General features: G+C 47.6%; 1 protein-coding gene across 4 annotated transcripts in view; it reads right to left on the minus strand.

Annotated features, from left to right (window-relative positions):
* LOC119455594 (monocarboxylate transporter 10) overlaps positions 1–14,998 on the minus strand; it is a 112,182-nt gene that overhangs the window by 23,722 nt on the left and 73,462 nt on the right. The gene's annotated exons all lie outside the window — the stretch shown is intronic.

Here is a 14,998-nt window from a genome sequence, read left to right on the forward strand (position 1 = left end):
TCCGCTGAAAAACGATCACTGCCAAAAAAAGCAAAAAAATGTACGCGTGACAATATGAACAAACAAAAGCAAGGACGACATTTATTTATTTATTTATTTATTTATTTATTTATTTATTTATTTATTTATTTATTTATTTATTTATTTATTTATTTATTTATTTATTTATTTATTTATTTATAAGTACCTTACGAGCCCTCGTGGGGCTTTGTGTAAGGGGGCCAGTACAGTAAATACATGCATAACGATTAGAATACAGTAACACCTTAACAAAGTAAAACATCAATTAAAACATCGCGGAAAGATGCGAATGAACCCCCCAAAAATTACAAGATTACATGCTCTTTATCATTCTCATGCACGTGTTGCAAGGGCTGTCTTGCATGAGTGAAAATGCTTTTACGGATATTGCTCATGTAACCACATTACGCGGCCACATTATAAGTCAATAGCATCCAGCGCATATGTCGCATCCGCCGAAGCAGAATGCTTCAGACATGGAAACGAGTTCTTCAGGTATTATTATTATCACCCGCCGTGGTTGCTCAGTGGCTATGGTGTTGGGCTGCTGAGCACGAGGTCGCGGGATCGCATCCCGGCCACGGCGGCCGCATGTCGATGGGGGCGAAATGCGAAAACACCCGTGTACTTAGATTTAGGTGCACGTTAAAGAACCCCAGGTGGTCCAAATTTCCGTATAGTCCCCCACTACGGTGTGCCTCATAATCAGAAGTGGTTTTGGCACGTAAAACCGCAGAAAGAAGAAGGTATTATTATCCAGGCGGAGAAGCTTGCTGGGTCAGACGAGCGTGTTCTTCAGTCATTTCTTGCACCTTACATATGCGTTCAAAGCTAGCGCAATTTTTTTTTTTAGTCGTAACATCTCGCGAAGCGCATGTCTCGTAATCGCGGGCAATCGCCTGTCATAGTCTTAGCCAAGCTTCTTCGTTCCGTTGCTCATTAAGACCACCGCGCGCAAAAATTTGGGTGTTTCGGTTACCACGCATGTAGGCTGCGTGCTATAATCAAAGGGTCGCGAGGGAGGCGACAAGCACGTTTGGGCGCATCGTCATCATCAGGCCGTGACACGGGTTGTCGTCAAGGGGGGCGTTGCTGCGTCCTCGCGCGGGCGTACCGGTGCAAGACACCTGGGTGCGGCGCCGCTTTGACAGCCCCCGGACGGCACGCGATACTGAGAGGCGCGTCGCCGGTATCTGGGAGGTGCAGCGTTCTCTTGCTTTTACTGCCGGCCATTATTCCGCGAAGCGCGTTTTTTTTAAATATGTAAATCTTATTTGCATGGACACGCAGCTTGAAAGATAACGTGTACGCGTGCAAAGCTTCCGGTGGCAGCAGCCTGGTTATGGACGCCAGTCAGATCCCGTTTACTCGCTCAGTGCACCAGAAGAAAAACAAAGGGCGGCAACTTTCATTACACCTCCGCAAATTTCGAAAGGCTAACTAACATTTACGCTGGTGGTTAACTGAATACGCATTGGTTGTCACGTTTCTCGCTGGACACTTCTCTGAGCCGATAGGGCGCGTGTCGGCCCTGCGCGTCGTGCTTCGTTGTGCACTGCGGACCACGAATGCGATGCGTGGACGCCATCTTTTGAAAGCCAGACAACTGTTCTCTGAAGTTGTCGCTAGGCGCACAGCGGGGAAGGAGAAACTGGTGGCAGCAAAATTCCGTGCTTCCACATTGTCCATGGACACGCTCACGTATAAGCTCACGTGATACCATCGTGAGAAAAAAAATCGAAGCGTTTTCTGTAGCCGTGCCACGCTCTCGTAAATCAGTGCCCAGCACTCACTGTGCTGTGCATTGGTGAGAAAACGTCAAACCTTCTACACCACACAGTGCTGGTGCTAATTTTGTCATCAAATTACAACACGACTGACGTTCACAGCCAGTGCCAGAAGACACAACCTAACGACAGAAAGTTTTAATGCTCAAAGTGTGTAAAGTTAATGGTGCTGAGAGTCACAGGGCACGCTGAGCAACATACACGACGGTATGGCTTCTCGCAAATTAGACTTTTGACAACAGTTCGCTAACAGAAACGCCTAAGAGACGACACTCTGCACCATCTCCCAGATGGCTACCGGTAAGGCTACCGAGATTAAAGATTGGCTATAGCCAACATCAAACTGCCACTATGCTCTTCGGCACACTGCATGAATTTCATTGCTTAGAACACGGGAGAACGCTTCTAACTTTCTGTGAATCCGCTATGCTGACGCATAATGCGAGGGACATCAAAGCTTCTATCAATTCCGTATGCACTTCGCGAAGGCAAAATCCAGATGGCCGAATGAAACGACGTACAAGACGGCGGTACCACCAATCCGAAATGCGCCTTCTGATAGAAAGTCCCGCAGAGAGCGGTGTTGCGCTAACGCTATTCGAGCAAGGTCCTCAAACGCGAAAAGAAACGCAGCCCGAAATAAATGCGTAAGCACGTAATTAAGCCTATTTCCAAACGCGAAGGTAACAGCCGCCAAGAACAGCGAGACACGTGCCGCCTCTAGCGGCCGCAATACGCGCCACGGCCGCCGTCCACCCGCTTTCCCGCCTCGAAGGGCTGCACTGAGGGTAAGCCCAGCGCCACTGCCAAGTGGAGAGGACGCGAAGACCGCGAATGCGCCAAGCAGTCTAGCGCGGATGGGGGGGGCCTCCGGCAGTCGCACCATTCCAAGATGTCGTTGTCTCCCCCTGGCAGCGCCGGCGGCTGTGTCACGCGTAACGGGCGCACCCTCCGTCGCAACTGACTCTCCTTCACGTCCAACCGCTCTCGTCTGATAGAAGGGCGTTGTCTCCTGGAATCTAGCACCGCCAGCCGCTCCCAGCACTAACATCATAACTTATATTGCAAGGAGTGTTTTTCTAGCCTCCTCGCGAGCTTTATTCTCTAAAATACGAGAGCGCTCTCCTAGGAATTGTTACGGATGGTGTACATTTAAACTAGCTTATATCACGCGTTTAACGGTGTCGAAATGTTTCAGCTGTGCATACATTTCACATAATTTTCAGAAATTCATGATGTATGTGCCGAGATAATTGGGGATGACATGCCTGCAATTTTCTTTTCTTTTTTTTTTTACGCGTACGAGAGTCACGTGTCTGTCTGTGGTGTAACACACACGAGAGTGCTCTATTTTTTTCGAGTCAGTGGACATACGTGAACTTTACCGAAGGCCGATAATAAGGATTTGCTCCAGCAGTATTGTTTTCTCTCGTAACACTTCGTGCGCACTGTGTTCACCTCTTTGTACGCATACCTGCTCTGTCAGCAATAATCTTCCTGGAGTCGGAACAAAATACCGCTGGTTGTGGCGTAGGTGCGACTGAAAATATCACGGTATACCTCTGCGCGGGCGAAACTAGCTTCCGAATCTATCCTTTTTTTATTCTTTAATCGTGCAGTAACGCTGCGCCTTATCTCAAGCAAATAATGGATCGCGTTGAGCTATTTCCTGCACCCTGATAAACCGGCTCCCTTTCGCGTTTTACAACCTCTCTTATTTTTCTTTCTTCCTTTTTGTGCGTTCTTTTTTTTTTATTCTGTTTTGCTCCAGCCGTTTTAGACTCGTCGCACCAACGGAAAGAGCGGTTATCTTGCTCAACGCAGGTGCCAACTCACGCTTGGCCAGCAGAAACAACAAAGCGCCTAGGCCGCCACAACAGCCCACGAACCCACTCGCTTCCACTCGGCCGTCTACGCTGCATGGGCTTACAAATAAGAAGCAAGGGAGAGAGAGCTCGGTGAGTTGGAATGACTCGAAAGTGTATGCGTTTTCTCTTTGCTTCAACGACGACACTGTAGTCTTGCACGCACACAGAGGTCAACAATCGAAAACCTTAACGCATCGTCAAAAGCCGTGACAGTGTGCGTGAGCTAAATGCATTCTTTTACCTGTTATTTGAATAACTACTTGATATTTGTTAAATGCATCACATGTTCTCATTCGCGTAAAAAAAAAGGGGGGGGGGGGGGGCTTAAGATGTGACATTACTTTCTCATTAAGTTTTGCACGAAAATTAACGTTACAAACGCGTGAAGTCACATGTTCTTTATATTTCTTTTTTTTCCTTCGATGCAACAATACCCCAAGTTGGATTCCTTCCTGTTGAAGCAATGCCTCCTCACACCCGCGTTCGTTAAAAGCGCAGTCGTCCACAAACCAAGGGCGACGTACGACGTCATGTCATACGAACCATTGGTCGGTCAGCCGGGACGCTAAGCCTTCCTTGCGTCATTATTTACACCAATCATTTAGGTCACCTCGTCGACCTAAATGAATGGTGAGAGCGATCGATCGGGCTCGTGGTAGGTACTGACGCGACACACATATCGGGAAAAAATCTATTGGTAGCTTGTAAAACTATTGTTATACACAGTTTTCCGCCCGTAGAACCTACAAGAGAAACATTCTCGATGGTCTTCATGCGGCGCTCATCTCTTACGACATCGTTTTTTTTTTTTTTTACCAGCCACGAGTGCTCGCTCCATTTATCACCTAAGACGAAGTACGAGAGACGTAGATAATATGATGTCCCCTACGGCAGAGCGCCATGGGACACCGCAAGAGCTCACTGGAACATTGATTTCGCCGGTCCATAATCACACGGACGGTACCTGGGCTCCTTCAGCCCAGCGTAGATGTAGACGTAATGTTTACTGCTGGAGAATCTGGGAAGCGCTGTCGTTAAGCGTTACCGGCAGAGGACACAAGGGGCGGCAAAGTGCTTTCCCTGAGCTAAATCCGTCTGGGAATGAGTAGCCTAGTCGTAAGCGAACGGACCTTGTTTCTGGCTCCTTTCTTTCTCTCTTCTTTTTTTTTTCCTGCTTGCTTGCTAGCTTTGTTGCTAGGCCGTGCACGACACTACTGGCGAACATGACTGAGGATACAGATGTACGCCAGGCACTAGTATGGACGCGTTATTTTAGCGCGAACTATCTATCCGCACGTGAGTTTCGACACATATATAAAGCTTTTCAAACCCTTTTACAGGAAGCGTAGAGTCATGCATAGCAGTTAATACGAAAGCGACGCGGTCATATACCCCAGCTGTACTGCGCCGCTTCGGAGGCGGTAAATGCATCGTGCAGGCGTCTTTTTTTACCTCTTCTTATCATGCAATGCGACGCATAGTGTTTTAGCAAAAAGAGTTCGGTAATTTGCTGACACTCCGCTACTTTTTCGGTGTTCGCTGCTTTGAACGATGTTATTTCTGAGATCTCAAACATTTTTCAGTCCAGATATTTTGAGCTTTTAAGACTCGTCATGTAATTCGACGCATTTATTCCTACTTTTGTGATGTTGTGTGACCGATGAAAGGAGTAGCCAGAACCACTTCTTGCATCTCATTTTTCATGTCCATTAAAAAAAAATACTCACGAGTTCCTGCTCGGCGACTACATCACACTCACTACACGTCCACTATCGACACTGCCGCGAGTTTAATGTACCTCATTCCCTTCAACACACGGAAGCATTTAAGTACAGTTTTTAATGCGATGGACATTCTTAGGATGCATCCCGTACTTTCCGGTATCTATGCCGCTATCTAGCCGTTTTCCTTTCACGCCAACTTGGGTCACTGAGTATGCGGCGGACACCGGCGGACAACATAACGACCAGGGGAGTCAGCCCATAACAGCTATCGCTGTAAAAATAAAGCGGCTTTCAGATATAGCTTTATCCACTGACGCCGCTAGCACAAAGTCCCAGTGTTTTCCCGCGTAACTGTCTCAGTCCTGTGAACGCTTGTCGGCGAAGCCCCCTGCCACGGTTCTGACAGGCATGACACGCGCAGGATGAGGAAGGGGGGGCGAGCGAGGGATGGATTCTCACGAACTGTCAGTGTGCCAGGGGCAGTGCAAATAGGAACGGCGCACGCTGCTTCAAAATAGCCTTCGCAGAATCTAGTGCTGGCGGGCGAGTTTGAGAGCAGCCTGTTTTATATGCACGTAACGCGCTACGCTCGCTCCTCGCTTGCTGGCTCTGGCTCGCGTATATTCGCAGAAATCGCAGATTTCGCCATAGCGACGGCCGCGCGGAAGATGCGATCGCTTTGTCGTCTCGACTGCGGGACAAGGCCACGCGTGTTTGCCGAGTTCGTGCAGATTGCTTTAGTACGTAAATATTAGATCCCGTATTCTATAAGCAAAAAAAAATAATTGAGAAAAAAAAACGCAATGCTGCAGAAATTTGACCACTACAACGTGTGGACGTGCGCATTCAGTTCAAGACCCCTGCATGATCCAATTAAAAGTTGAGTTCACGCATAACGCTTGCGTTTTTTTTTTTTTTTTGCATCTGTCTTTCCCGTCGGCTGTGTTTGATATCGACTACAGTCTTCGAGATTATAGCTGTAGGCAAACACACCAGCACCAATCATTCCTTCGCCAAGAGAACAGACAAGACAAACAACCGACAGAATATTTCGTGTGTATACAGTGCTCGATGATCAAGTGCCAGCTGTCCTCTTGCACCATACTCAGTTGTCTGACGAGCAGGAATGGGTCCATAAGAAGGCTTTCGGCATTTGGACACCTTCTCAAGTGACATAACTAGTAGAACCTTTGCTATATCGTCTGCTGGTTCTCTCTCTCTCCCTCTTCTTTTTTTTTTCTAGCAATAAAAAACTGTGCTTTGGTTTCTGTAGGTGAAAGAGGGTGACATCCCTTGTGCGTCTCCATGATGAAAGTGGTGACAAGTCCGGTCGTACACAGACGTAGCTTACGAATGCATAAATGCGTGATTAAATCAATCAAGCACCAAATTGTGTGTGCTGAAGATCTCAAGATCGAAGGCTGCCACTCTCCGAGGATTATTTTAAAGGTTTCCTGTACACAGGAGAGAGAGAGAGAGATAGAAGGAAAGGACGGGAGGTTAACCAGACTTGTCCAGTTCCCTCCCCTACACGTGGTAATGAGAGAGAGAGAGAAAAGCAAAGACAGGGAGGTTAAGCAGAGATTATCTCCGGTTGGCTACCCGGTACTGGGGGAGGGACAAGGATGAGAATGAGGAAGTGTAACTGATAGCTAAAGACAAAGGCAAGAGTCGATGTCTATCAAGCGCACTAGACAAGGTGGAGCGTGTCGAGTGCCAGGCATCCAAATCTGTCCCCTGCAGGTATTGTAAAACAGCTTAAGCCGTTCTCCGCGCCGATGAGAGCGATAAAACCAGGCTACCAGGACCTTAGCTTCAGTAACAGACCGATCGTCCAGTCATATCAAGGCACATCGGAGAATCTGCCATTTTTTGACGAAGCGGGAACAGGGCCAAAGGAGGTAATCGACAGTCACTTCACATCTGCACATCTGTAGCAGTGTACAATGTTGCCTGCTCCTCGATCCCTTCTGTTTTGGAAATCACTGCTTCGACACTTTTGCTGCTTCTCAGTGACGTGACAGACGCTCCCAGCGACCAAAAGATCCCCAACATGGGGTCTGCTCAAGCGTGTTACTCGGTTGTAGTAGCTCAATAATTTATGGACGCGGCATTATGCAGCAGCGAAATAGACATAACACTTTCGTAATTCGGTCGAATTGATGGTTCCTTATAGATGATATTATTACGCTATCATCGCGACGCAAGAAGCCTTCCCAGCTCCCCGCTGGTTACCTGCAGCCGCTCGACATCCCGGCCGAGCCCTTCCATCGTGTTGGCTTAGACCTTCTCGGCCCCTTTCCGGAATCTACATCAGGAAACAAGTGGGTTGCCGTCGCTGTGGACTATGCGACCCGCTACGCCGTAACACGCGCTCTTCCGACCAGTTGCGCTACTGACGTCGCGGACTTCCTCCTCCACGATATCATTTTGATGCATGGTGCTTCGCGTCAAATGCTCACCGACCGTGGCCGTACGGTACTTCTTGTCCAAAGTCATTGATGACATCATGCGTGCCTGCTCAATACAGCATAAAATTACCACTTCCTACCACCCACAAACGAACGGCTTCACTGAGAGTCTGAACCGCACGCTTACAGACATGCTATCGAAGTACGTTTCAGCCGACCACCGTGACTGGGGCCTGGCTCTACCTTCCATTACCTTTGCGTACAACTCTTCCCGCCTCGAAACTGCTGGCTTTCCCCCGTTTTACCTCTTGTATGGCCGAGAACCGACGCTACCGACACTGTGCTTCCGTCCACCACAGCTTCCACTAGCGATATTGCCGTGATGCAATCGCCCGTGCTGACCATGCTCGCCAACTTGCACGTGCTCGTCTGCAAGTGTCTCAAGAAAAACAGAAACAACGCTACGACCTCCGTCACCGTGATGTGCATTTTGCGCCCGGCACCCTCGTGTTGCTTTGGTCACCATCGCGTAAAGTTGGCCTTTGTGAAAAACTGCTCTCCTGTTACACCGGCCCATATCGCGTACTCCGCCAAGTGACCGATGTCACCTACGAAATCGTTCTCGCCACGCCCACTACGTCCTCCGCTGTGACAACCAGTGATATTGTCCACATCGCCCGACTCAAACCCTACAACTCTCCAAGCGCATTGGATATTTAACAGCACCGTGATGGCGCTTTTGCCGCCGGGGGGGGGGGGGGGGGGGGGGGGGGTAGTATTACGATATCATCGAAAGATGTTCAAGGGACGAGCCGCCGCGAGAAAGACGATGAAGTGTGTCTGTGCTCTTGGTGCGAGCGAGTGTGGGCCTGGCTGTCTGGCTCCAGTGTAAATAGCCTGTAAATAGCCTCTTTCGTCTGTGTCCTTTCACACGTAACAATATTAAAGCCGTCTGTGTATGCTAAGCGCACTTGAAATAGTCCCAGGCTTTCCACGTAACTTTCTCGTGTTCGGTGCAGGCAAGATACTGGACTCGTTCCTTAGACGACAATGTCAATTGAACCGTTCTCAAGTGGTCTTCACTTGTTACTCCGTCTTCCACAAAGCGAGGGTGCCGCCTAACGACACAGGCTCCTCCTATGAGGGACACTTTCTTGCGTGACAATCCATTCCGAGTGGGGCGCGTTACACACGTAATAATGCTTGTCGGGTCGAAATTTCGGAGGAAAAAATTATAGAAAGAAAAGAGAATGTTCTTCACTTAAGATGACCGTCGGAGGGTGGGATAATGTACACGTCTCCGTCCGGTGCAGCTGTAATAAGCTTTGTTTTTGGGGGGATTTACAGGGCGAACACCGCCCGGCGCGGCCTTTCGCAATATTGCGACGCAGCTTCGCTCACTCGTTGTGGCGGCGTTATAAGCTCCGCTTCGATCTCCGCACGCCTGTCACGCAAGGTGACGGCCAGCGCGACGGCTTCCGCCCTCTTAAGCTCGATCCTTTGATCCCCCACCATCGATGAGGCGAGGAGACGGGACGTGGCATGACGCGAGAAAGCAGCCCGGAGTGAACTCCGTGACGTAAGCTCCATCATCGCGCAACGCGAATGATTTGCCGGGCAAGCGAAAAAACGTCGCAGAGAGAAAGGGTATGGGAAAACTTCCGAAGAACAAAAAGAAAAAAAAAAGAAAGACAGGAGCACAAAGGCCGGCCGGTCCCTTCATTGATGCGCGCTCCTTGCGTAATCGCGCACGCGCGGCGCTGCAAAGGAGCAGCGCGTTGCCAAGGTCACCGATGTGAGCAACGGTCAAGGGCGCGTGGTGACATTCATCATCGTGAGATAAAGTCAGAAGAAGAAAAAAACAGCAGAAGAGCTAATGACCGCAAGTGATTGCTTGAGTAATAAAGAAAAGATTGGCATCGCCGGAGGCTTGCTCGAAAAGGCACGTGATCAAAGCTTTGCGTAATGGCCAAGGAGACGCGACGAGATATGCGATATGCTGGATTCTGTAGAAGCGCCTATGATTGCCCGCTCAAACGAATAAGCGTGGGGTTTGAAGCCTATACTTGTGCATACGAGAATCCGGTGAGGCGGTGTAATGGTGGATGTCGTAATTGAGATGGGTTCGGTACGAAAACAAGGTTGCAGACCTTGAACACCAGTGCTTACGAGGAGAAACGCTTGTCCGCTAACATTGTGCCCACTGCAGCACGATCTGGCGTATTTAGCGCACGAACTAGATTAACCTATCACAAATATGCAAAGTAAGAGGACGAAGTGATGAAAAGCACCTGCGTGAAACGGCTCAATCACATAGATCTGCGCTGCTATAGAGTATGTCAATGACAGCTTATTGCGTAACTGTCCTCATTGATTGGGCCCGATAAGAGATGCAACCGTTATCTAACTTCCGTCAGAACATCGCTAACACTTGCAATATATCTGCGTATTTTCAGGCGAGATAGATAAACGAATTTGGTTGGTTGTAGTGACAACTTGATCCCCTTCACTTCCCACGCTGCACATAGCAGCTTGCTTTCTTTCTTTCTTTCTTTCTTTCTTTCTTTCTTTCTTTCTTTCTTTCTTTCTTTCTTTCTTTCTTTCTTTCTTTCTTTCTTTCTTTCTTTCTTTCTTTCTTTTCCTTTATTCGAGTTGAAATGCTTTTAATGGAACCTCCCTGGACAGCCTAGCTTGCGTTATAGCGTATTTCCGGGCGGCAGTGGTCCAGCACATTGATACTCGTCATCACGGGAGCAACGATTCCACTTATTCATCCAGCCTCAGCTAAACAATGTGCTTTCATACTTCTTGTAGATATATAAGTGACAGCATTCGCAACTTGAGTAATTATTATCGCGACTAGCACTTCTTTATTCACTTGGTTAATACGCACTATGTAAAGGGCTGAATCACATGCCTGACCCAAACTCTATACGTAGGGTCGTTCGTTTTCCGATTATATGTTTTTGTTAAGTTATGGGTTAACAATCCGGTGTTATATTTAAAAAAAAAGAAAACCGGGGAGAAATGGAGGTTGTTGTCTGGCAGTACAAAGTTCGGTATCTTTCTGGTAACGTTTACAAATGATAAACACAAGCAATGGTCTCCTTTTGGATACAAGCGTACTTATTTAAACAAGCGAAATAACTATCAGGAAGAGGTAATGGCAAGGAGAGCTGCTCGCAAATTATCTAACGAACCCGTCTCTACAACTCCTCGTAGTCAGGCGTTCCTACTACATTTAAAAGAAACCGCATTAGAAAAACAACCAATAGAGACTGATTTGGCGATCCCTGTTTTACTTTATTCCTTTGTTAAAGCTTGGTTAAAACATTGCAGAGGACAAAGTACAGAAGTAATTGAACACGGGCATGCATCGCAGGAGATGCGATTCTTTTTTCTCATCTTACAAGCCCTTGTTGACAAACGTTACCGTATTCATTGAGAGCACTTCAAAGTCCATCCAAGACCTATCGAGCATTTCCTTGTTTTGTTTTACTGGTTCCCAACATACGTCTTTGCAATCAAACTAAGGGAATACGAACTAGAGGAATCAGCTACATTTATTTGAACATAATGTAGTTGAGTAAACATCCCCTCAGAACCACAGCTACCATTCACAATGTACAGAAACGTCAAGCGCTGCGTTAAGTCGCTTCACAGCGCATTATGCCGCCGTTTAATTGTACGTGATATGCGGGGAATGCGATGAAATGCGTAATTGCTGCGGCCATTAAAAAAAAAAAAAAGCAACCAACTTTTGTTCGCTCAAACGCCGGCAGGCCCTGAATGTTTATTTGATATATGTCCGATTTTGCTTAAAAGTTAAATGAAAACTAAGCTAGTACCACATTCATATATTATAACAATAACAATATCGTATTTAACTTGATCACTAGCCAACAAAAGGTGGCCAGCGTTCATGAGTGCTGTAACACCTGCACTTATTATCATCCTTTCTTCATTATCAGAAATAGGGCGAAATAGGGTTTAGCCCGATTTTCATTATTTTGTTCGGGCTCGCAAAAATCGGGATTTATCGGGTCTTTACCCGAAAACGAAGGACCCAATTTATACCGCGCAACTATACTTGGCTGACCGACCGGTCAACTCCGTCTAACTAACCAATTAAGACCAGTCGGTTAAGTGACCTGAGCCGAGTTTCGCGCGCATATAAATTTTTAGTCGATGGATGTGGGTCTCCCGAACAGCGATAGTCAACCAGGGGATACGACGCGGAAGCGGCTGTCTGGAAGGGCGTCTCAGCCGCACTGCGTCGCTCTGGGCGCACCGCAAGAGATGGGAGGACGAGAGCGCCGATCAATCACAGCCGAATGCATCAGGCGCGGCCGTGGCGCCGGGATATGCCCCCTCCTCCCCATTGTGACTTAATTACTTCTTATTTTTTGTCAGATCTCCTCATCTGGGTCAGGTCACGAGGCGCTTCCCTATAGCGCCGGGAGAAAGGGTAGCGCGCGTTCCTCCCTTGCTTCCACACTTCCCAAAGGCGCTCTCCCGCGAATCGCCTCACACGTTCTGCGCTTCGTGGCGCTGAGATTTATGCTCCTAGTCGCATTAACCTATAGCTAATTTAACGTTAATGAGCTCCTTGCGGACGTTTAATGCGAGGTAGCCGCGGTTGCGACGCATCATGTTTGTGGATAGCCGGCAAGCCACCACTGCAGCGAGAACGCTTATCTTTCGCGTGTTGTGATTTCAGGCCTCGCAGGCGAATTACTTGCTGAGAAAACAACGTGTGCGCAAGATTGTGTTCCCTTGTACTTGCCTCATTTCAATGTAAAAGCGAGAACAGCTGATGGTTGTGGATGGATATGAGGGGCCGAATTTTCGATCGCAGGTGATGGTTGCAATTGCCCGGCCGCATTCGTTAGTATGTGTAGTGGTAGGCATCACTTCGGCTTATCTGCCTGACACATCAGGCACACATCACTTCGGCTTATCTACCTGATCAAATATGCACAGCATTAGGACTGGCTGGAATATATATGCTCTTACGAACAATTGTTGCGCGAGAGCTTTTTGCGAATAAGGGACCAAGGTGTTTCCTTTCATATCGGTACCCGCTGTCTACAAAGCTTTGTCCGCACTTAGGGAAGTACGCACTCATTATTAAAGTGTTCATATCGGCTTCGATTACTGACGAAAGAGTGCAGAGTACTATTTCAATTAATAGAGGGGCATCCATTTGACCACTATATTGAATAAAGTATATCTGCCTTAATATTATTCACGTATTTCCCTTAAACGTGACAGACATTCTACAATTCGATACCGATGTTACCGCAACAAAAGAAAGTATAGGAACCTCTTCACGTCTTAATATATACAACATATTTGTATAGCGGAACATTCTACCCTCGCACGTGGCCATAATACGACGCGACGCGCAGCTTCTCGTGCACATCGGACGGGTTATACGACTCTTAGAGCAAGGTCTGCTTCTTCGACGCAGCAGGTGAGCAAGCGGCCTTTCCTGGCTGAGTCAGCGTCGACTACCGCAGATGCTGCGTCACTGCCTAGCGCGCGGCTGGCCCCTTTCGACTCCCTCGGTCGATGACATCGGTCTCGCGATTGTGTCAAGAGAATGAACAACTAAAGATGGCAGCAATGGAGACAACGCAGTGCTGCCGAACAAAGCTTCCGCCTCGGTTGGATCTTCCCGGTGCATCGATGCAAAACAAGTCGCACACACCAATGCCCACAGAGGCGACATGCAGCGTTGCGCGGCAGTCCCCCACCTTGAGATGGTTATTGATGATGATAATGATGACGACTGCACGGATACTTACTATCACTAATATTAATAATAAATTTATTCGCGTCCCAGTGATGACGACACATTTTATTTTTAAACAAGAAGCGTTGGCATTCAAGTATGCGCCTTCACTTCCGTGCTGGCCTCGACGTTAATCCTTTCCTGAGGCATATATAGACGGTAATAATGCAGCTCCATGTCAGTTTTGGCTGGAAATAAAAGGAACAAAAATATTTTAAAGCTAAAGTACGCAGGCCGGCTGTGTGCGCTCCGATTGTGAAGGGCCAGTAGTTATTATAGTCGACGTCAAACAGGATTTAAAACAAATAAAACGCGTGAGGGCCAACATGCGAGCTAACTGACTTTCTGTTCTGAGCTAACTTACTTGCGACATCAATATATTAATGGAATCTCGCGTTAAGCCTACCATCGCTGCCTTGCAGCCTCCCAGCGAGTTCACGGGCGCCAGTTCACTTGAGACAAACGCTGACATGCAGGTAAGCATGGCGTTGATTTATTACAGAGATAAAGGGGTATCGAGGATCAAACTGCAAAATCAAAAATACGAACACAGTGTCCTGTTCAGTAAAACTAAACACACAATACGATCACATACGTATTGTATGTGATCGTATATTCTACACACACCAAAAAAGCATGCGGCAAGAGCTGCTACCACCGTTGAAGTACTCCTTCAGCGGGGTACACCACTTATATAGCAAGGAGGTGCGCCGTGCACAATATTCGCTAACATTCCAAGCACAATACTCGCTAACTCGGACACGAGAGGTGCGGAAACGCGAAGACAGACGGAAACGTGGAAACAAGAGTATCTGCGATTCTAGAAGAACATGTCGGTGACGCTCGTTCATCCCTCTGGACAACGGCGAATTCAAGTTAGCTGCTTGAACCTAAGACCAATGACATACAAAACTGCTAGGGAAGTGGGTTCCAAAAGATAGCGATGGCTCAAAAAAAAAAAAAAAAGAACTGGGTATGAAAAGCGTCACGTATTTTTTCTACAAAGCACGGAGGAACGTTTACTGGACGTTGTAGCTAATTTCAGTCCGGCATGTTTACGCTCTGTTAAATGCAACGTGTAAAATAGCCAAGGCGTGCATAGTGACATATCCGTCGCGTTTCTGGAACTATTAAAGATCATACTATATTGTTTCTCTACAACAAAGACGCCGCTACTAAGTCAGCTGCGACTACGGCTATGGGAACCTTCTGTGAAATGCGTCGCAGGCTATACATATACGACGTACATTTCGTTTTGAAACACGTTCGCAGTGAATTCAAGCTGAACTTGAATCCACAGCTGTATAACGAAGTTTTCGTAAGGCGGCAGTCACTAAATAGCTCAGCTTCCACGTGGTAGTTCGCATCTGCGAACATTATGACATTATCA

Source organism: Dermacentor silvarum, chromosome 6, assembly GCF_013339745.2.
Source record: "Dermacentor silvarum isolate Dsil-2018 chromosome 6, BIME_Dsil_1.4, whole genome shotgun sequence".
Taxonomy (NCBI): Eukaryota; Metazoa; Arthropoda; class Arachnida; order Ixodida; family Ixodidae; genus Dermacentor; species Dermacentor silvarum.